This window comes from Castor canadensis, chromosome 19 (assembly GCF_047511655.1).
Source record: "Castor canadensis chromosome 19, mCasCan1.hap1v2, whole genome shotgun sequence".
NCBI lineage: Eukaryota > Metazoa > Chordata > Mammalia > Rodentia > Castoridae > Castor > Castor canadensis.
Window position 1 is genome coordinate 3,866,106 of NC_133404.1, and position 23,655 is coordinate 3,889,760.

At 43.4% G+C, this 23,655-nt stretch overlaps 1 non-coding gene across 1 annotated transcript; it reads right to left on the reverse strand.

Moving 5' to 3' along the window:
* Nucleotides 1–16,307: 16,307 nt before the first annotated feature.
* On the reverse strand, nt 16,308–16,380 carry Trnas-aga (transfer RNA serine (anticodon AGA)). The gene has a single exon. It is a non-coding gene; the product is annotated as a tRNA-Ser (tRNA).
* Nucleotides 16,381–23,655: the final 7,275 nt, after the last annotated feature.

Consider the following 23,655-nt stretch of genomic DNA (forward strand, 5'->3'; position numbering starts at 1 on the left):
ATTGACTCAAATACCTACGCTAAATTTCTCTGAAAATCCACATCGTACCAAAAAGCTATGTAGAAACCAAAATGAAGTGCAAACCACAGGTAACAACATGAAAACCTGCTGTGTTTTTGCGTGGAAACTTGAATGAAACGCCAAGAGTTCTAATTCAGCAGGGTATCATTTACATATAGTGAAATGCACAGATCTGAAGAAAAGGGCTCCGTGACTTTTGGACTCCCTGGATCATGTCCTTCCTTACTTCAGTCACTTCCCTGGGGCTTCTTCCTGGTCAGCCCCCATGCCTGCGTGACACAGTCCCGGTTCCTTCACTGAATTTTAACCAGTGACGATGCTTGAAGTTCAAGTCAGAGGACCCAGACCTATGCCTTCTCCAGCTTCTTCTGATCAATGCAGTGTTTGAAGATTAATTTGTGCTGTTGAAGGTATTTGTAGGTAATTCTTTTCTAGTGCTGAAAATTAATCCATTGTGTGAACACAGGCAAATTTATTTTTCCACTCACCTGTTGACAGACATTTACTTTTTTTCCTGGTGTTTGGTTATTAAAAGTAAAACTGGGTATGAACCCTGTTTATGCTCGTTACAGAAGTCTTTCTATAAGAATACACTGGTTTCTCTAGGGTAAATAGAACCTTATTAGAAACTGCCAAGTGACACACTGTAAGTTTAAAAATTACATAGAAATAGGAAATAAATATGAGATTCAAGTCCCTTGAATTTGATTAATAATTCATAATTTCTTCGGTGGCACTGGGGTTTATACTCAGGGCCTCATACTTGCTAGGCAATCAAATATCTTTAAATAAGTAAAGAAGACTTATCCAATGTCCAAAACGATTTACACAGATAAAGTAATTTTATCCTATATAAAATGCTACAAATGTACTCTTCAGATAAACCTTTTCAATTCCTGGGACTTGGAGCAAATTCACTTTAGGTGAATAGGTTTTAGACAAATTATCAGAAAGGCTCCACACAGAGTCTTGTTAAGACAGATTTCCCCCACTCTGAAACAACTGGATTTTTAAACAATGCAGACTTGACATTCATCCCTGGCTTTCAAGCTAATGGGAAGTACATGTATATTTCTGTCTAGTGATATATATGGGATTAGAAGGTTGGAACAAGTAGACACATGGTGGGAGGGAAAGGAATTCTCGGCCCTGTCCACGGGGGCTCTGGGGAGACTGATAATGGCCCCTGAGCTGGCAGGGTGCCCAGGGCATTAGAACCTGGTGGAGCCACAGCAGGGACCTCAGCGGGTGGGGCTGGGGATGACAGTGGGGGTGGAGGCTCTTAGGAGTCCAAGTGGCTCACTGGGTTTGGCCCAGCAATGTTGAAAGCAGTTTGTGGGGAGGAGTTTGGGGTGCCATTAGGGTGCCTAGGAACTGAGTGAGGCAGAGACTGACTCTAGGTGATGTAGAGGAAACCATGTGGGTCAATGGGCCGTGCAAGTTAGCATTTGTCTGTACTGTCATCAGCCCTCTGCCATCTTTGGCTCAAACATTTCAACCTTTACTGCCAAAATGGGTCAGCACTATGATCTCAAATTTTAAAAAAATTTATGGTCCTTTCAAATGTGATCACTGTCCCTCCTTCTGATCTCAGTGTCTTTTGGGCTTTTGATAAAATTGACTCCTATGTCATCTTTCAAGTTATTAGTAAAGCATCTTCACAGTAAGGTGACTGTAGATAATGATAGGTAAGGTACTGTGTATTTCTAAGAAGCTACACAAAAGAATTTTTAATGTTTTCATCAGGAGGAAATGTTTATATGTGAGGTGATATATGTGTTGATCTGATTTCAACATTTTACAAGGCGTATATGTATTAGAACAACACACCGAACACTATAAATACATACAATTTTTATGTGTCCATTGGAAAAAATAAACATTCACCTAGACAGAACCAGAGCAAAGCCCAAGGGAAGGCCACGATAGAGATCCTTCCAAGGTGACAGTGACCCATTAATCAACACTCTGAGAACCACCATCAACCAACCATAAATCTACCCTGTGTCCTCCTGACGCATATCCACCTTTGCACAAAGAGAATCACAAGGATTCAGGAAAAGGCATCACAGAAATCAAGACATGGTATCTATGAAAATCCTTGATCCATGAATCTAATAATCGACAAGGAAAACACACACACACACACACACACACAGAAAGAAAGAAAGAAAAAAGAAAGGAAGAAAGAAAAAAAATGACGTCAGACTGGTTCTTAGTGAGTCCTGGCAAGCATTGCTTTCTTGCTGAAGTGCTCAGAAAACCATCTGTTCAAGAATCCATCCTAGCTTTTGGTTGGCACTGGTTGTACTTGTCAATCAAATTGTCAATTTCACCTATGCTTAAAAATTCAGAATGGCGTGTTCTACTTTCTCCCTTTTGGGCACTCTGATTTTCTGGGTATCTGAAAGATTTTACAGGCGTCCCTGCTGTCCTCTGGGGGTAATTTCTCTGAGCCAGCAGACTTAACTCATTGAGCAAGCCGGGAAGTGTGTTTGGCACCCATGTCCTCCCGGGTGTAGGCAGAAAGCCACTTTATCTTGTTTCCCATTCAGCTAGGGACACTCTTGCCCTGTCTGCAGATGAAAATCACCAGTCCTGTGACTTTTCTGATTGCATCACTCATGGTAAATGAAAGTTTGGCTGTCACTTGAAGTCACCAGATACAGTCTCAGTGTAGATTTGAATTCTACAATAGGATAAGCCAAATTGTAAGCTTTGTTTCAGGTTCAACCCTTTTCATCAGCCTGCAGGCAGGCTGAAGTTAACAGCTGACAAAAGAGTGCCTTGGGTTTCTTCCACTTTTGCCTTCTCCCACTAGCAGCTTGGCAACCTGGAATTCTTGCTCCTTTGGGGTGCAGTGGTGCTGGAGTTTGGGGAGCAGAAAGACTCTTGACTTTATCTTGGCATCACAAGGATTTCAAAACTCTCAGTTTTTTTGATCTTCCAGGGAAGAACTGGACCCTGGTTTACTGTAACCTGGCCTCTCTCCCTTCCTTCTCAACTACAGTTCTCTATGAAGTCCTCTCTCTCTCTCTCTCTCACTCTCTTGCTCTCTCTGTCTCTCTCTCTTCCCCTCTCCCTCTCTCTCCTACAGCACACAAACCATTCTCTCCAAAGACCTATTCCTCCTCCCTCTCCCCTCCACACCCTCTCCTACCTCCATTCCCTGACTCTTAAGGACCTCACTGTAGTGTTAACGGGTCCAACAGAATTTGAAATCAGTTCAAAGACACTTCTGAACTATTTAACCATGGCCTCCTATGGAATGTGACTTTTCTTTTCAGGCTGCAGGCAAAAAGGAGGCAGAGCCCAATTTGCATATTCAGTTAAAGTAGTTTTCTATATCTGCAATTTCCTTTTCTATATCTTGAATTTCCTTTTTTTTTTTTTGGCAGCACCAAGGTTTGAACTCTGGACCTCACTCTTGAGCCACTTCACCAGCCCTGATGGCATTTCTGTTGATAGAGAGACACATGGGCGAGTAGTTAAGAGCATTTGCACTCTGTTCCCCGTTACAGGCCATCAAAGATAAGGGTTTTCCTTCTTTTTGAAGTGTACTGTGTACTGTAAAAAGCCACAACCATCAGGTCATTTGATTAAGTAACTAAGAGCAGTGTAATGGTGCATAGATCTCAGTCCACATGTTCTTACTTCCCAGTGGTTAAAGAAAATGTGGTATGTACACACAGTGGAATATTATTCAGCCCTAAAAAGAAGAAAGTCCTAAAATATGCAGCAACACGGTAAAAGGGAAACAGATTTCATTATTTATTAAAAAAACAGAATCAACAACTTTATTTATACCAACCAACCAAAAAGCTTTCTCTCTGGTAGGAAATACAAAGAAGAAAATAAAAACCATCAGTCATAAATATCTAAAGAACCGACACATTTCTTATTAATATTTTACTTAGGAATCTGTATGTCCTAATTTTAGAAAACTGAAATAAAATATGGTGTACACAGTTCTGAATCCTAATTCTTACGCCTACTGCACTGCAAATATTTCACAGTACTAGTAAAATTCTATGAAAATGCTTACTTTCTTTTTGGAAGTACTGGCTTTGAACTCTGGGCTTCATGCTTGCTAGACAGGTACTACCACTTGACCACTCCTCCACGGCCTCGAAAGCCATTTTAATGGCTCCGTGCTAGGCCAAGGTCTGGGCACACCGGCACACCATAAATAAATTAACCCTTCCCTTACTATTGAATACTGAGCTTGTGTTTCCATTTTTTAGAAAACATTTTGAGGGCACCCGTAACGCACGTCATCATATGTAAATCTGTGCTTGACTGCTTCACTATGATTAGCAGAGGGGTTATTGGATCAAAGGATATAGACTTTTTTTTTTTTTTTTGGCAATATTGGGGTTTGAACTCAGGGCCTAACGCTTGCAAGACAGGCACTCTATCACTTGAACCACTCCACCAGCCCCAGTATACACATTTTAAAAGCCCTTGACACAAGTTGTCATACTACTTTCTACAAAGGTTTATACAAAGTAGTTTATCTCAAGGGGCACTGTCACTGAACTCATCTGTCCAAGGCCCTGGCCCCACGCCAGGGCGACCAAAAGAAGCAGAAAACCCATGCAGCCTTGCTAGGTCAAAGCCACAGGACACAGTGGTTTGGGCTACAGTAACTATATTCTCCATGCTGGGTGTCGGCTTCTAGGGAGGAGAGCGAGGAAGGGCATGTGTATATTTGCATTTCTGGCCTCAAGGTTCTCCCGGAAGGTGGGCGGTGTTCTCCTCTGATCCACCTGCGTTTGGTTCATTGCCTGTAACACAACACTGCTTCACCCATAAAGCGACCAGGCAGAGCAGGGCGGCTTTGTTTGCTCTCAGTCACCTTCCTGCACAGGCTCCCAGGGGAACCAGGGCGTCCTCCAAGTGTCCCCGGCAACCAGTTGCTCATATACCTCAGATGGGTTGTTTTGTGTCAATTATAGGCTGATGAATACAGTGCTGACCTTCTATCCCCAAAGCCTGTCCCAAATCCTGCCTGTTTCCCGCCCCACTTGGTCTGTCTTATCATATTTTACCCCAGAAAAGCGACATAAGCAATACCAAAGACCATTCCAAAAGTGCTACATGAAAACTTAGAAAGCCCAAGAAGGCGGGAAAGGATGGTGGCCTGCCTGGCAGATGGGGCACACACAAGTCTCAGGGGACATCTGTGTGGGGTCAGCAGGCATCGAGTTCAGCTGAGCAGATGTCGGGAGTCACAGCACAAAGAGAGTACAGTGAGAACTCCCACTTGTCACACTTGTCACTGTGTGGATTCCAAGGACTCAGCTCCAAGCCCAGGGAGAAGCACAGAGGGTGAGCTCTGAACTGACCAAGGTAAAAGTCATAATTCAGTGAATGACCTTGACATAGAAACGGACTTCACCTGTAGAATGCTGGAGTCCAGTTGGTCTTCTCTTTCCAGCTTCCTTGGCTTCTTATCCTCAACGTCAAGTGCACTCCTCTGCTGACCTCTTCGCCAGTGGCTCAGTAAAAATCTATCCTGGAGAGGACCTGAGGGATAAGCTTAAGAGGACCAGAGGGTTTTGAGGCATGGACTCCCCGAAACCTTTGTGCTTCCCGTAGAGCTGGCCCTGCAAGTTACCATGGAAATGGAAACTGTGAAGGTTGGGTCTTAGAGGTTGTTCCCGGGTGAGGTTGGGAAAAGTCACCTGTGATACTGGAGCTCTACCCATAGTCTCAATGACAAGGATTTTCTCCCCTGACTTCTATTGGAACTGGGGATAAATCCCATAACACACCAGGGAGATATAATAAAACAGAGTAGCCTGAGTCACAATGCACCAAGAGAAAGGGATTTGGGTTCCACCAGGACCCTTAGGGCCACCTGGGCCTTTCACTGTCAAGACAACACAGCTTCAGAGAGAGTCACTGAGGCTGGCTCTGGGATCCCTGGAGACCTCCAAGAACAGAACGCAGGTCCTGGGACCACCATGGCAGGGCTGACTGCAGTTATAGAGAATCTGAGCCATGCAAAATGCTAAGCCACAGGGTGTCGCTTAAACAGTCTTACAATGATGCTATGCTGTCATTAGGAAATATATTTAAGACGATATGAATATATTTATATCTTAAGAACAAAAGTTTTGGTGGTGCTGGGGTTTGAATTCAGGGCCTCTTCCACTTGAGCCACAAACTCAGCCCTTTTTTGCTTTAGTTGTTTTAAAGATATGATCATGTTTTTTAATTTTTTAAAATTTTATTCATATGTGCATACAATGTTTGGGTCATTTATCCCCCCTGCCCCCACCCCTTCCCTTACCACCCCCCTACCCCCTCCCTCTCCCCCCAACCCCCTCAATACCCGGCAGAAACTATTTTGCCCTATCTTTAATTTTGTTGAAGAGAGTATAAGCAATAACAGAAAGGAACAAGGGTTTTTGCTGGTTGAGATAAGGATAGCTATACAGGGCATTGACTCACATTAATTTCCTGTGCGTGGGTGTTACCTTCTAGGTTAATTCTTTTTGATCTCACCTTTTCTCTAGTTCCTGGTCCCCTTTTCCTATTGGCCTCAGTTGCTTTTAAGGTATCTGCTTTAGTTTCTCTGCATTGAGGGCAACAAATGCTAGCTAATTTTTTAGGTGTCTTACCTGTCCTCACCCCTCCCTTGTGTGCTCTCGCTTTTATCATGTGCTCAAAGTCCAATCCCCTTGTTGTGTTTGCCCTTGATCGAATGTCCGCATATGAGGGAGAACATACGATTTTTGGTCTTTTGGGCCAGGCTAACCTCACTCAGAATGATGTTTTCCAATTCCATCCATTTACCAGCGAATGATAACATTTCATTCTTCTTCATGGCTGCATAGAATTCCATTGTGTATAGATACCACATTTTCTTGATCCATTTGTCAGTGGTGGGGCATCTTATGATCTTGTTTTTTTCTTTTCTTTTCTTTTTTTTTTTTTGCCCAGTTTGGCCTGGATCACAATCCTTCTACTCGTACCTTCCTCATAGCTGGGGCCACAGACATGAGCCTTCATGGCCCAGCTTGTCGGTTGAGATGAGATCTCACTAACTTTTTGCCCTGGATGGACTTGAACGTTGATCCTCCAGATCTCCACTTTTGAGTAGCTAGGATTACAGGCGTGCACCACCAGTGCTTGCCGTAAGTAGAAAAGGTTTTAAATGCTATGTAAGACATAAACTTATTTTAAAATAAAAATGGCATTTGTTCATATATATGTCACCTGTAGAAAATCTCTGAAAGGGATAATCATAATCTTCATTTTCCTTTTTGTATTTGTACTTGTTTATAGTGATTATGACATAGAGGCATTGTTTTAATTTTAAGTATAAACTTTGTCCATTTGTCAATGGAAATATTGCCAAAACCTGCTGGGGTGGCCACGGAGGTGCCACTTGCCTTTGAAAAGGAATGTGACATCACTACAGTGTAGGTCCTGATGGCCTTTGAACCAACCTGAGCTCCTGGGCAGCCCCTGGCCAGTGCCAGCATGGAGGGCTCCTGTTCTCACTTCCTGCCAGAGATATTCTCAAAGCTGCCCATAGCGGGGGGCTCTTTCTCCCAGTCCCTTCTTCCCCTTTCTTCTTCATCTAGTGTCAAACCCTCACTCCTCCTGGTCTCCATTGCTCCGTTTCTCTTGCATTCTTCACAGGAATCACTCTAATAAGTCTCTTGCATTGCTAACTCTGTCTTGTTGATTTGATTCATTTTGGCAGTACCGGGATTTGAACTCATTGTGCCTCATGCTTGCTAGTCAGGTGCTCTTACCACTTGAGCCACTGCCAGTGCTAACTCTGTCTGTCTCCCAGAGGACCTAGCTGGATCCCTCTGTGGTCCCAAACATAAACCTGGACTTGGTTGTTATAAATTCTTTTTAGAGAAATATCCACCCACCCCCACCTCTGCCAAATTGTTATCCCAAAGGTCCCAAACAAAATGAAATGCCTTCCTCCACTAGGATTTTCCCCTTCTAATTGTTGCAGCCTGAAATTTCCTCCCATGACCACCCCATGAACTGATTCAGAAAAAGCCAGCAGCGGCCAGGTCAATGCCCACAGTCTCTGTTGCTTCCAGAATGAGAGAAGCAAGCTGATAAAAAAGAAGATCTGATAACTGCACATCTTTGGATGACACAAAGCAGTACATGGTGGAGCTGTGTAGACAGTGTGGCCAAAACCACAGGAGCTGAGACTGGGAGGCAGCCAGAGATCTGAGGTTGGCACAGCCCAGCCTCATCCATTTTCCCCAGCCAGGTAGCTGTCAAGCAGGCCTGCCCTTGCCAGTCTCATCTAGACTGAATAACACAGACACATGCCGCATCTCGGGAGTCACGCAGAGCTGGAAGAAGGTGGCCCTCACGTTATCCTCAGTAGCGTAGGGATCACAGCATCAGCACAACATAAGAAATGGAGACACGGAAACACAAAGGGAAGAGGGCAGTCCCTCCACATTGGAGGGAGGCCAGCAAGAGTTCAGACAGTCAAAGTCAGGGTGCCATCTGGTTCTCAACGAGGCAGGATGAAGAGATGAAGGCACCCAGTGCCCATCTTCTTTCCCAAGGACACTTGTGTGGTGCTGTCTGCTGGGGATGGGGCAGCTTTTGCCTCTCTAGGTGAGGGCCGCAAGGCCCCCTGCAACAGTGCTGTGTTCATATAACCTGTCCTGGGCATGACTGGGGACAGTGGCCTTAGTGGGACAATCTTTAAACTGTTTCTCCAACCCACACAGAGAATCTGTCAACTGGTCAGTGTCTGTATTTTCTTTTAGAAAGGATCTCACCGTGTTGCCAAGGCCGACCCTGAACTCTCAGTCTTCAGCCTTCTAAGAGCTGGGATGATGCGTGATTCCCCCACATCCAGCTCAAAATCCTTTTAAGACACTGTCTGAAACAACCAGGCTTGGTTTCTGCTGCTCGCTCACTAAGAACCCTGGCTAATTTGCATATATAATGCATAACAATTTTTGCATATGTTAGATTAGCATGGAGAGACCATATTAACAATTAAGTTAAAGAATGAGGTTGTGTGGGATGGAGCTGAGATAAAGATGAGGAGGAAAGAAGGGGCGCACAAAGACAGTAAACGAGGAGGGGTGCAAGTATGTTTACAGGTGAAATACCAAGGCAAATCCTACTGAACAACGAACAGACACCTGAACAATGAACGACAGGAATGTAGCGCAGGTCGTGTTAAGGGGAGGGGACTAGCAGGAGGGGGAGGGTAAAGGAGGGTGAAGATGGGTGATGTGCTTTCTTTTTAAAAATTTTTTTATTATCCTATTAATGTGTTGGGGGTACATTGTGACATTTACAAAAGCTCTCACAATACATCATTCTCCTTTATCCCCCTCCCCCCGGATGATGTACTTTGTGTACATGTGTGAATATGGAACACTGAATCCTATCGAGGGGGAACAGGGAGAATAATGGAGGGGATGGAGCAAACCAGAGTACAATGTACTTATGGAAATACCACAATGAAACCCCCAATGTAACTATTTATACTAATTAATTTTTTAAAGGAGAGGTGCAAGGTTGCACAAGGAGAAAAACGTGTGCTGTGGCTGTGATGTAATCTTGGGTCTGTGTGCACATGTTCAGAGCATTCACTTTTTTTTTTTTTTTTGCCAGGGGTGAGTGTCTTCAGAGCTTCTCAGGAGACACTGATGAGGACACAGGGTTGACAGTGATCGCTAATCCATGGGACCCAGGACCACCTGTTTCAGAATCAACCAAAAGTCTCTTTCCAAATCCACACTCCCGGGTCCCCAGGGCACTTCAGAGTCAGCTTCTCTGTCCAGGGTTAGGGCACCGGGCATCATGCAGCCGTGCCCCGAAGCCTGCAGCCTAGGACAACCATGCAGCTCCTGCATCTGGGATGGAGGGGTGGGGGGCATCTTTTAGAGTCTTTAACGACTGTGTAACCCAGAAGTCCCGCTTCTTGGAAATTATCCTAAGAAAGTAACCACACGAAAGGACGTGTGAGGGAAAAGTTCACCACGACTCTTGTTTATATTAGTGAACATTTGGGAGCAACTCAAAGATGGATCAATAGTGGCATGACTGTAGTCACTGGGGACCCTACAGAATGCAAAAGAGCAGGGACATGTCATACTTGATACATGGTACTCACGCTTGGCACAGGTGTGTGCACGTGTGTGGGAACACAGACCTAAATGCTAGTATGGAGAACTTTGAGTCTATTCCACTTTATCTTCTCTCTCCCTCTCGTTGTTTATTTTGAAAAATTTTAAGCATCTACAAAAGTAGAATGAATAGGACAGTCCACCCTCTGTATCCACAGGCTTTGCGTTTGCAGATTCAATCAACCAATCAAAAGTAACTTTTAAAAACTGCATCTATACTGAACACGTGCAGACTTTTTTCTTGTCATTATTCCCTGAACAACATGGAATAGTATTTCCATGTTGTAGGTAACCTAGAGACGATTTAAAGTGACACCTTGCTTGGTGACACAGCCTCCATCAGCTGCCTTCTTCCCTTCCCTCTGTCACCTCCCCCTTCCCCTGCCCAAGGTTCTGAATTCCCACGTGAACTGGACGCATTCAGAGCCTTGCCTTGGGGTCAGTGTCTTAGAAGGATACAAATAAAGAAAATGCTACAGTTGTCTCATCTTGGCCAGTGACAGCCTCTCCAAGTTGGCACATGAGTCTTTTGTGATGCTATTCTAACTGCTTTCTGGTAGTTGGAAAAGACATTCTAGGCTTATTCTGCATATGTCTGTCTCAGAGCGGGAGCCTTAAAGAAGCCCTGGTTCTTTGTAATGGCAAGTGGTGTGCAGAGACCATGGCTGGGGGCTAGAGGTACCTATCGTTATGGGGCTCTGCATTGATGGGGTGCATAGGAAATATGCTAGGAACTTATGCTGGCGATTCCCGTCCAGGTTCACGAGACAGTGTTTTTATTCAGCCTTAGCAACCTCTGACATCTGCACGTCCATTGATCTTGCTGAAGCTCTCAGCTCTTACTGATTCCAGTGTAATTCCTTGCTTGTTTTATTCACAGTCTTAGAATGATGCTCTCACTACCAACAACAAAATAATTGCTAAAAATGGCTTAAAATATTTTTCTTTTATTTCTGTTTTTTGGGCATATCCTATTAAAGATGTATAAACAGATTATTATATTTTTAAATCAATTTCTGTGCTTTAAAGGCACATGGAAAAAATCCCTTTCTGTCAGATTAGTTACTAGTTGGAAATACTGTTATTTTCCTCTGTTTCATTTGTACGTCAGTTTTGGAAATTGTTTTCATTTAATTAATTTTAATTTTCAATTTCAAATTTTTAATTAAGAATTTTAAATTTGATTAAAAATTTAAATTCTAAATAATTTTGGTTTATAAGTACATGAGTTATTGGTTGAGCTCCAAAGTCAAATCTATAAAACCAGATATATTTCAAAAAGTCTATCTCCTGTCCTATTCTCTGTGTTCTATTCCTTTTCACCTCCCGTAACAATTCTAAGCCAGGCATGGTGCTACATTCCTGTAATCCCAGCACTCGGGAGGCTGAGGCAGAAGAATCATGAGTTCAAGGCTAGACTGTTCTTTATAAAAGACCTTGTCTCAGAAAAAAATCTAAAAGACTTTTATGGTTTATCCTTCTTTTTAAAAATATGTACAAGTGTATATGCATTGATGTGTGAAAACATATTCAAATAGGTGTATGTGTATATTTGTAGTGCTCTTAGAAAATGCTAGAATATTCTACATCTTTTGTATACCTTTTCTTTTCTCACTTAATGCAATATTCTCAAGATTACTCCATAGTTATACAGAGAGCGAGTCCTTTATTCGTTTCTTTCTCAGTTGCACAGAATCTCGCTGTGTGGATGTTTATCATAGTTTGCTCATCTAGTCCTTCATTGGAGAACCTTTGGGCTGTTTCTGGTCTTTACCACAAACAGTGCTGTAATGGATAACATCATTCTTGCATTTTTGATATTTTTGCCAGTATCTCTGAGATTGGTTTTGAAAAGTGGGACGGCTGTGTCAAAGGACAAATGCATGTATAATTTTGTTAGACTTTGTCAAATTGTCAAATACCCTTCATAATGACCATAACAATTTACATTCCTACCAGCAATGAATGAGAAAACTTGCTTTTGCATTTACTTAATGGTTAATTTTAATGTGTCAACTTGATTGGGCTACCAGGTGCCCAGACATTTGGTCAAACACAATTCTGGTGTCTATGAAGGTGTTTCTAGGTGAGGTCAACATTGGGATAGGTAGACTCAGTAAAGCAGATTATTTTACCAACATGGGCCAGCCTCACCCAATTCATTGAAGGCCTGAACGGAACAAAAAGGCAGGAAAAGAATTCTCTCTGCTTGTCTTCAAGGTAGGACATCGCTGTTCTCTGTCTTCAGACTCAGACTTGAACTTGAATGGGACCTGGTTCCTCAGCCCTCAGACCTGAACTGGAGCCAGACCATTGGCTCTCCTGGATGTCTGACTTGCTGACTGAAGCTAGTCACATGAATAAATTCTGTATAATAAATCTCTTTTCCCCTCTTTCTGCATATACATCCTTTTGGCTCTGTTTCTCTGGAGCACTCTAATACAAATTCAACATGTTTTTGGTTTATTTGTCCATACTGTTTGTGAAATGTCATCTCAGTGAGTTTTAATTTGCATTTCTCTTATGATAGAGGTTAAACATCATTTCATGTTTTCGAGCCATTTTTTTCAATGCACTGTCTTTATCGCTGGACTATTTCTCTATTTTTTGAGGATGGGGAGGAAATCATGTAAAAATGTTTGATGTAATCAAATTTGTCTTTTTCCTATGACTTCTGGATTTGAAATTACAGAATAGATTTTTCAACTCCTATGTTATAGAGAAATTTACTATGGTTTTTATAACTAATATTATTTCTTTTTTTATATTTAAATCTCCGATCCACTCAGAAAATATATGGTATATCAGAAAATGAATGTACTTTTTTTTTCTGTATAGTAATCGAGGTATCTGAAGGCTGCTTCTTAGAAAGGCTGTATTTTTGCCATGTGTAATTGAACCAGTTTCTGTATTTCTATTCTAGTGCATTGTTTTTTTTTTACCACACACGTCAATATTATGCTATTATAATAAAACAACATGTTTAAGACTTGTAACACCAGCTAGCCCTCACTGTGTCTTTAAGAGTGCTCCTAACTTTTTGGACTTGATTTTTTTTCTCCCAATTTGTGAAACTCCAGAAGAAAGCAGGTGGTTTATTAGAGTATTGCATCAAATTTATAAGCTGATATTTTTCTTATCCAAAGATAAGATATGGTTTTTTTTCTCCTTTTATTTTAGTCAGAGGTCGAACCCGGGGCCTTGTGCGTGCTACATGACCATTCTGTCTCTGAGCCACGTCCCCATCAGGAGTGCTTTGTCCTTCATGTAGTATTTTCTTACTAAGTTTATGCTCAGGTATATTATTTTCTTCTTGTTACCATACATGGACTATTACCTTCCATTGTCTTCTGACTGCTTTGGTTTGGTTTATACACATGCATGCTACAGATTTTTGTATGTTGGTTTTATAATTTGCTGCTAACAGAATTACTTTTCATCTCTTATAATAGCTTTCCCACTGATCCTTTAGGCTTGGGAGATTTGTGGTCATATTGTCTTTAAATATAAATAATTTAACTTAAAATTTTGCAATGGAACCCATAAATGACCTTGGTATGTGGTTTTCTGTTTTGGTTCAATCTTTGTCAGCTTTTGAGATTAATGTTACACCTATTTCACAAACTGAATTTGGAAAATTTTTCCATATGGTACTCTAAAATAAGTAATGCTCGATTATCTAATTTTTAAATATTTGATAGAATTCCCAAGTGAAATCTTTTGGGCCTGATGGCTTTCAGTCTGTGGTGGTCTAAAACACGGCCACAAAGAAGAAGGAAACATTTTAGGGTAAGGGAATTGTTTTGTATCTTCAGTGTACTAATGGTTACAAGGTTGTATATTCACCAAAGTCACTAAGCTGCACGATTGTATCAGGTGAATTTTATAATATGCAAATTATACTTCTTAAAACTGAGGGAAATGGACACAAATCCCTTAGAACTCCTGCTGTCACAAGGTAGAGTCAGTGCCCCTTCCTTTAAATCTAGGTGGGCTGTCACTGCTTGATGATCGGTGCAGGGGAAGTAATGTCTCACGAGACATCCAGGGTGACGTCAAGGACCAAATTGTTCTTCTTTGGTCTTTGGAACACTCACTGTTAGTAACCTGAGCCGCCGTGTGCAAAGCCTGCCTAGCCCACCTGTCAGCGTTCCAGTCCCAGTCCCAGTCCCAGCTGAACCCTCCCGCCATCCCAGCCCAAGCGCCAGACGTGTAATTCAAGAAGCCATCTTGGAAGTAGATCTTCCAACCCCAGCTGTCTCAGCCCCCAGCCACTCAAGTCATCCCAGCAAAGGCTCAGAATCCACAAATGTGGCACAATGTCACTGGGGCCGTAAAAAATAAAAGCCCAGCCTTTCCATTTTAGCCTTCATTTATGAAAGCATCCGTTTTCTTTCCCGAGTTGTCATTTAGCTCTTCAAATCTTTCTTTTCTCAAATGACTTCTTTTCTAAATTCTTCTGATCTTATTATGCTAGTTGATCACACACTTATACATTTATCGTTTTTCTTAATTTCTCTTACTTCATTTAATATATTAGGTTATCACACATCTGATGGGCATGTGTCTCTAACATGTCTTCAGAATCTGTAAAGACATTATTCTGTTCTCTTACAGTGACTTTGTAAGATATTTTCTCACAATCCCTTTCTGTCATTCACTTTTGGTGCTGGGGATCAAACCCAGGGCCTTGCCCATGCTAGGTAAGTGCTCTGCCACTGAGTTACACCCCCAGACTATTGCTTCCTTTTAATGAGAGAGTATTTTTGTTGTTTCAAAAAGGAAAGATAGGCTAGATTCACTTTCTTGGAAGTTCTCCTCCAACTATTTTGATATATAAAGTAGTGTAAAAAAGAAATCCGAGCAGGGTCCCTCTGCTCTTCTCTGAACTTTCTTCCCTCTTCTCTTTTATCTGAACCTTTTTCTTCTTTCCCCACTCCCTCTCTTCTTGTCCCTGTGCTGCTGTTTAGATTCTGTTCCCAACAAGAACTTTCAGTGCAGAACTTTATCCTAGAAAAAAAATTTTGACTAGTTTTAAAAACTCAGAGAGCCCAAGAGTTCCAGCACCTTCCACCTTCTGGGGATCCCTGGGAACACATGTGCAAACTGGATCCTGTGAAATGTCCCCCAACTTTTGGTGACCAAGGCAATTTGTTGGGTTCTTGGTTCTCTGGGCTACCAGAGTCCATTTTTCTCTTTTTCTTCCCATAGAGTTGTCAAAATCACGTGGTTCTTGCAGTTGTCAGTGGCTTTGGAGTTTGGAACCATACAGTGTCACCTGTCGATCAGTGCTTCTCAGACTTCAGAATCTATATCTCCAGACTCTCCTGGAGGGCTGGGTAAAGCACAGACACTGGACCCCACTCCTAGCATGTTTGCATTCCCTGGCTCCCAGGTGATGGTGATACTTCTAGAATCATAATTTGTGAGCTTTTGGTTTTGCTGTCCTCACTGTTTTGTCTGTTTTTCTGAAGAAAATTTTAAAACTTCACTGTTGCCATTTTGGAAACCATTCTGGCAGTTCCTCAGAACACTGAACATCATTACCATATGAGCCAATTCCACTCCTGGATATGACCCAGAGAGAAATAAGACTACACGTCTACACAAAAACCAGCTCCCAAGTGCTTCTAAAGGTGTTATTTGTAATAGCCAAATGGTGGAAACAACCCAAATATCCACTAATGAATCCATGAATAAACAATACATAGCATGTGTTTACAGTGGAATATTATTCAGACGTGAAGAGGAGTGAAATTCTAACACATACTCCAATGGATGAACCGTGAGGATTTGATATAATTGTAATAAAGCCAGACACAAAAGGGCAAATATTGTATGATCCATTTCTATGAAGATTCCAGAATAGGCGATTTTATAGAGATGGAATGTAGATTAGTGGTTGTCTAGGGGTAGGGGATGTAGGGAAATGGAGTGTCTACTAGTGAGTTCAAGGGATCCTTTTTGGGTGATGAAAATGTTCTAAGTTGACTGTGGTAATAACGTCTGAATCTGTGAATACACAAAAACCCAAAGTCATATATAGAAAATCAAATATACAAAAAACCGAATGGTAGATAATATGCAGATTATATCTCAATAAACCTATGTTTTTTTCTTTCTTTTTTAGTTTTTATTTGGCAGTACTGGGGTTTGAACTCAGGGCCTCAAGCGTTCTAGGCAGGCGCTCTACCACTTGAGCCACACCTCCAGCCCAAAGCTATTATTTTAAAAAAGCAACTGTATTGTCACAACTGCCATCTATCCAGAACTCCCTTATCTTACATAATAATTATACACAAAGGTCGGTCCTTCCATTCATTGTAACAAGTTTCACGTAGAGCGCCTCACAGACAATTGCAGCGTGGCTGTCTGCTGGGGACACTGTGACGGGAAGCTGGTAGCTGAATGCACCCTGAGGAAGGCTTTGTGGCTCCAGACTGCTGCTCCCAGTATCAGCTGTGGCAACAGAGAGTGGACTCAGCCATGATAAAGTCATCCTTCTGGCTACAGAATAAAGGGTCTTGGCTCTGGGGGGTCCCTGGCCCCTCTCTGCCTCAGTGCAGCCCCCAGCCAGCTGCCCCCACCATGAAAGGAAACACATACCTTCCTGCTGGCTCGGCCTCTCCCACTGCAGACTCCTTCCCAGCCTTCCCTGGGCTCCAAGAGCCACCAGGGTCATCCTGTTCTCCCCACTCCCCACCCCCTGCCCCGTCAAGACTCATTCTGCTTTCCATCTTGCCAGACAACAAAGACTCCAGAGGAATTTATTTCTACCTCCAGCCAGCTAATGAGACAATTCAATGAAAAGCAGCCCCCGCCTGCCGGAGCCTCCTCAGGCCTTTGATTGCCTTTTCTCTGTTCCAATTCTCAAGCATTTATTCCACATCGAAATTCTCCACGGTGAATAGACACCATTCTTCCAGGAACCCCATTTGTTCTCTTGGCTATTTTATTTCAATCTCTTGTTTTGCTCTTTATTATTATTGTTAAACTGTAATTCATTCTTCTCCCATCAGCTTCTCCTTAGCACACTTGGCGTAATGTAGCATGAAGTATCTTCACTCAGCCCCAGCTATCCACCTATTCTGAAGAACAACGAGGCCACTGACATCTTAAAAACTCACACGCTGCTGAATCCTTCCCTCCATGGATGGGACCAGGGAGGGCAGGATGGAGGTCTGGGTAGACAGGGCTGAAATGATTGCGTAGTCAAATGACCATGGAGTTCAATCTAGCTGAGATAGCTCTGATTTGATTTAGCAGACATATACTTAGGTTCCAAGTCATGTGGGAAGCCTGAGAGAAAAGCCCAGATGCCCTTTAAAATGTGCCCTCTTGTCCTGCTGCTCAGATTTGGAACCAGGGTCTTCCTCCATTTCCGGAGGATATTTGCTGTACTGTGTCCCCTCACACATGCTTTCCACAGCATTCCCTAGGGGTCAGCCCCTTGGAAAGGTTTATTGCATCATGGAAAATTCTGTGATGGTGTCCATAACGAGCCAAATGGGGCCTCAGAGATGTCCATCTTAAATCCCTGGAGCCTGAAAATGTAGCCTTCTTTGGGGAAAGGGTCTTTGCAGAAGTCATTAAGTTTAGGATCTTGGGATGAGATCTGCCTGCATTATCCAGGATGGCCCTATATCCAATGGCCAAATCTCCAAAACAGACAGAGAGGAGAAATGATGTCAAAATACAGTCAGAGATTGGAGTGATGGGGCCACAAACCAAAGGACACCCAGGATTGCTGGGCAACCACCACAAGAGGCAAGAGACCAGGAGTGGATTCTTGCCTAGAGTTCGAGAGGGAGTATGGCCTTACTGACACCTTGATTTCAGACTTCTAGCCTCTAGAATTGTGAGATAAACCATTTCTTTTGCATTAAGCCACTGAGTTTAGCTACTTATGAGGTGGCGATTGTGAGGATCATGGTTTGAGGCCAACCAGGGCAAAAAAGTTAGCAAGACCCTCATTTCAACCAACTAGGCTTGGTGGTGTGCATTTGTAATCCCAGCTACACAGGAAGCACAGGTAGGAGGAGGATCATGGTCCAAGGCCAGTCCCAGGTTAAAAAAAAAAACAAAACCCAGATCCAATCTGAAAAATAAAGCAAAAAGGGTTGAGGGCATGCCTAGCAAGCACAAAGCCCTGAGTTCAAACCCCAGTACTGGCCCCCACCCCATAAGACACCAAATTTGTGGTCTTTTGTTACAGCAGTCACAGGTAAAGTAATTCTGTTCTGTTAGTTGCCAACTCATCATGAGAGGAAAATGCAGAAGAAAAAGGACTGCATGATGCTAAGTCAAGAAACCTTCACACACCAGGCTGCAGCCTTGATAGTGGACCACTAACTTGTTATAGCAGATAAGGCTGTCCACATAAGTCAAGCCTAAAGCATGCACTGGATGTAGGAAATGAATTCCTACAACAGGGACCTGTCAGAACCGGTCACCCACAGCTACTCTCTTCAGGAATATCGTTCTCTGTGTGCTGGGGACATGGAGGGCAGTGGTCCAGTTACGACTTCCAGTTCATTCCTGAGATTCCACCATCCAAAAGATTTCTAAGCTCAAGTTTCTAGATTTCTTTTTTTCCCCCAAATTTTCTCTATATCTTCGTGTCTGGAAAAAACTCACTTATGAGTAGCTAGAGAACTGTCCTCTTCCTGCTTTTAACATTATTATTATATGATAGTTATAAAGGGGTTTTGTTATGACATTTCCATTTATACATATATTGTACCTCTATTTGGGGATGTGTGTGTGTGTGTGTGTGTGTGTGTATGAGAGAGAGAGAGAGAGAGCAGAGGAGAAAAGAGGAGTCTGGGGGGAAATTCCTAGCTTCCCCTACCCAGCCTCCTCTCTTCATTGAATTCAGGAACTCATCAGTTGGGTCACACCCATCAAAGGTTCTGCTTCCAGAGAAACTAAAACAGATACCTTAAAAGCAACTGAGGCCAATAGGAAAAGGGGACCAGGAACTAGAGAAAAGGTGAGATCAAAAAGAATTAACCTAGAAGGTAACACCCACGCACAGGAAATCAATGTGAGTCAATGCCCTGTATAGCTATCCTTATCTCAACCAGCAAAAACCCTTGTTCCTTCCTATTATTGCTTATACTCTATCTACAACAAAATTAGAAATAAGGGCAAAATAGTTTCTGCTGGGTATTGGGGGGGAGAGGGAGGGGGTGGAGTGGGTGGTAAGGGAGGGGGTGGGGGCGGGGGGAGAAATGAACCAAGCCTTGTGTGCACATATGAATAATAAAACAATAAAAAATAAAAAGGTTCTGCTTCCAGGTGAGACTGAGGCTGATATCACCAACGCCAACACCACTCAGGCAGAAGAGGACCATTCAGTTTTTTGTGCGTCTGTCACAGGTACGTAAAAGAGCACATAAGCTCTGACTGAATACTTGGCCCCATCCTAATTTCCCCAGCTTTCCCTCTGGCTTAGCATGTGTACTTGTGGCTCTGGCAGATGAGTCAACATTGCTGTTTAACAAGGCCGGGTGGGGCACCTGGCCAGGATCCTCCCAGAACTCCCCCCTGATGATTGATTCTCATACTGGGTATTGGGGCAGGCACTAAATGGTTGTCTGCTTTCCTCCACATTCAACCTCCATCCCCCCACACACTTTCTTACCCACATACTGTGCGTAGACACAGGGGTTATAAGAGGGAATGAGACAGACCAGTGCCCTGCCTTCGTGGGTCCTGTCTCCTAGTTAGGGAGATGCAAGGGGCACATCCATCAGTCATTGCAGTAGTTCTAAGTGGCATGGAAAAAGTCAAACAGGATAATGTAATCTGCAAGTTAGGGTAAAAATTGATTTTCAGGGTGACCAGGAACAATTCTCCAATAAAGTGACATTGGCTTTGGATCTTTGTGATAATACGTGTACAACCTGACCGTAAAGCCCAGCCAGGCTTGAGAGAGAGAGTGGTCAGGGGAGGGGTCTGCTGATGCTTACTGATACACTCCCGAGGTGTGTGCTCCAGGCCTGAGAGAGCTGAGTGACCTAAAAGCTACTGCGGACTGTTATCCTGCTTGGTACTGTCTTGTGGGCCTGCTAGTAATCCCCAAAGCTTTAGGGGAAAAAAAAATTCTTCACATGGAAAGCCTTATGTTATTGAGGCTTTAGAAAATAAAGGAGAATGTGAAATGTTCACTCCAAGAGCAAAAATTCCAAAGGGAGCCAAGTGTGGTGGCACATACTATAATCCCAGCACTCAGGAGGGTGGAAGTAGGAAGATCACAAGCTCAAATCCAACCTGGGCTACATAATAAGACTCTGTCTGAAAACAATAATAATAATAACAATACTTTTGAAGGATCAGAAATTTGAGGTGAGTCAATCAGGCCTCAGAAATCCTGGGTACAGCAGTAAATTTGCCACGGTATATGGGATGGATGCTTGAGTGAGTTTAATTGGCCACTCATGGAGAGGGATTCCAAAAGACTGAAGATCCTGTGAGTTAATATAACTAAATCATGTTAATTGATTTTAAAAAATCAGAAATCTATAAAGAAGTAAAGATTGCTGGCATGGCATTTCCATCCATTTGGTGAAATACATTCATGCATTAAAAAGTAAACTCCTGCCCCGCCAACTTCCCCTCTGTGATGGCATCTGATGGTCCAGCTTTTAGATAATGCAGTGTGTGGAGTCAGAAATCCAGAGAGCCATAAACCATCCAGACATCTGATAGTGCTTTAAAAGAGGCCCTGAACACTGGAGGGTAAGTGGCCTGTAATGGCTGAGCTGGATACAGAGGGGAAAGAGGGAGGCCTGGGACTTTGGGAGAAAGTGAAGTAGCAATGTAAGGCGAATTTTTACAGCAGCTATAAAAGCCAGCCCCATGCATGCACAGCTAGATTCTGAGTTGGCCAAGTGCTCTCAGGCCTCTCCCACTCCACATTGCCAGCCTTGGCTTCAGTTCTGGCAGCTACTGTCTTAAAGACCCAGTAAAAAGGCATCGAGAGAGAAAGAGAGGGACAGTGCCATGTCACAGTGGAGCCAGTGCAAGGATGGCTCCCAGAAGGGCCTCCTGTTACCAGGAGTTACAGGCAGCGGGCGGCCCTGCTGGTCAATGGACTCCTGGCAGGTGATTATTACCATTCAGCACCAGCCTTAAGCTCCTGGGAACCAAACAATGGTGCAGGCTGCTGAGTGAGGGCCAGGCTTTGTGGCTATGGAAGGGAATGTCTGCTCTTGCAAAACGCTATGATTTAGGGTTGCTGACCCTACAGGCCATTCCCATAGGAACTCCAAATGGAAATGCTCACCCGTCAGTACTCCCTCGACTCCCTGCTCTCAGCCACTCACTGGTGACAAATGGAGATTTTGTGACACTACTCTAGAGAAGTAGGAGCACACTGGCGGGCTTCCCTGAACTCCCAGTTTGGATGGGCAGGCGGGTCCCAGGCTGATGAATGGTTAACGGCCAGCTCTCTAGGAGACAAAAGCCCTGATTTGTAGCATTTGCTGATTTGCATTGAGTAAATGGTCCCACCAGCTACAAAGTCCTGTCTCTGGACACAGAATTAGGAACTAGGGTTCATCATCCTGAAACAGGTGGGAACAACCTTGAAACACGGATAATAGTGAAGTATAGGAAGAGAACGAGCAAGTGCTGTGTTCTGTGTATTTGTCTTTGATTTCTTAAAGAAGTTTTTTTTCTTGGTACTAGGGTTTGAACTCGGCTTCACACTCACTAGCCAGAGGTCATACCCCTAGCCCTTTTTGATTTTAGTTATTTTTCAGATAGGGTCTCCTTATTTTATTTTATTTTTTTGCCTGGGGCCACCCTGGACTGTGGTTCTCCTACCTATGCCTCCTGTGTGGCTGGGATTACAGATGTATACCACCATGTCTGGTCCCTTTTGATGTCATTTACTTTGAAGTTCATGTAATTTAATTTTTAATAATCATTGTTTTTAACAACTGGTTTTCAAAAAACCTGAAAAGTTAGTGACTGACACTCACGAGCTTGTAGGCTAGCCTGGGCTCTGGGGCCACCTTACTTTGGGTTCTATGTCCAGTTTCTTTCTAAAAGTTTCTTACTTGCTTCTCTTCCCTTTCCTCTTCTTTCTTCCTTCATTTCTCTGGGCTTTTTGCCCCACATCCTGACTTTGCCCTATTTGTTGGGCCCTTAGTCCCTGCATTGAACTTGTGACATGTAACTAGAGAGCCCCTGTGTCAGGGAGATGTCTGTGCCCAACCATACCCAGTTGTGCTCTTCCCTTGGTATCAGGAAGATGACACTTTCTGCCTTCTGGTGACTAGGCAGAACCATCTGACCAGCTCTGGTCACTGGGCTGTGAATGAATGGGACATGCATCTCTTCTAGACAAGCTAGATCATTAACTTGAGAGATTTTTCAAATGCCCTCTTTTCCCATGGTGACAGTTGCAGACAAGGGCTTGTGCTAATGGCAAGGCCAAAAGATCAAAGCCACTCAGGTCACTGGGTCAGCACGTGGAGGATAGTTGTCCCAAAGACTCACCTAGATCCAATGGCAGATCTTGAAGAAGTGAAAAATACACTGTGGCATGTTGAGTCACAGAATTTCTGATGCTGCTTGTTAGTGGAGCAGAACTTGGTCTATCCTCCCAGCAAGTGGCTGAATGTATGCTTGTGTTATCAGGCAATTCTGTATCCCTCTCTCCCCCCACCAAAATCTGTATTCATCCAGGAATCTCCATGTGCTACAAGAGTTTTGCTATTTTTCCTGAGAGCTCTGGACATTCCAGTTAGCTTGAGCATTATATGGAAGTTAGGCTATAGACAAAGAACCCAAAACCTGCAGTCGTACGTGACACAAAAGTTGCAGGTGCTTATTTCTGTTCTGCACTGAAGCTCAGGCTGGTGAGCAGGTGATTGCACTGATTCAGTATTTTCCTAAGCGTGTGGCTTCCATCCCTGCATCCAAAGCATGGGACCTGTGTGCTATTCTTTCCCACCCAGAAAAAAGAAAATGGAGCTGTGGCTCCAGTGGTAGAGTGCAAGCATGAGTCCCTGAGTTCAAACTCCAGTACCACCAAAAAAAAAGAAGAGATTTGGGAAGGGAAACACAATTCTTTGAAGCTCACTTCCCTCCAAAGGGGCACACATCACTTCTGCTCACATCTCATTGGCCAAAAATGTGGTCATGTGGATAAACCTAGCTGCAAGGGAGTCTGGGAGCTGTGGTCTCTAGCTGGGCTGCCATGTGCCCTGTGAACTCTTGATGGGGTGTTTCTTTTCTACAAGGAAGAAAGGGAGAGGAATAGAGGGAGAACACAATCTCTGCCATGGTCTGTCATGCCATCCTGGCAGGGGAGGAGCTTGAGCTGTGTGGAAAAGCTGCCCAGGCTGAGGAGGCCTGCCAAGCACAGGACCTGGTCCTCTAGGGCTTCCTACCAGAGTGTAGGTGATTCCACTGCTGCACTGGCCAAGGTTCTTAAGTCACAGTGCTACTCATCTCCTCAAATCTGTTCCAG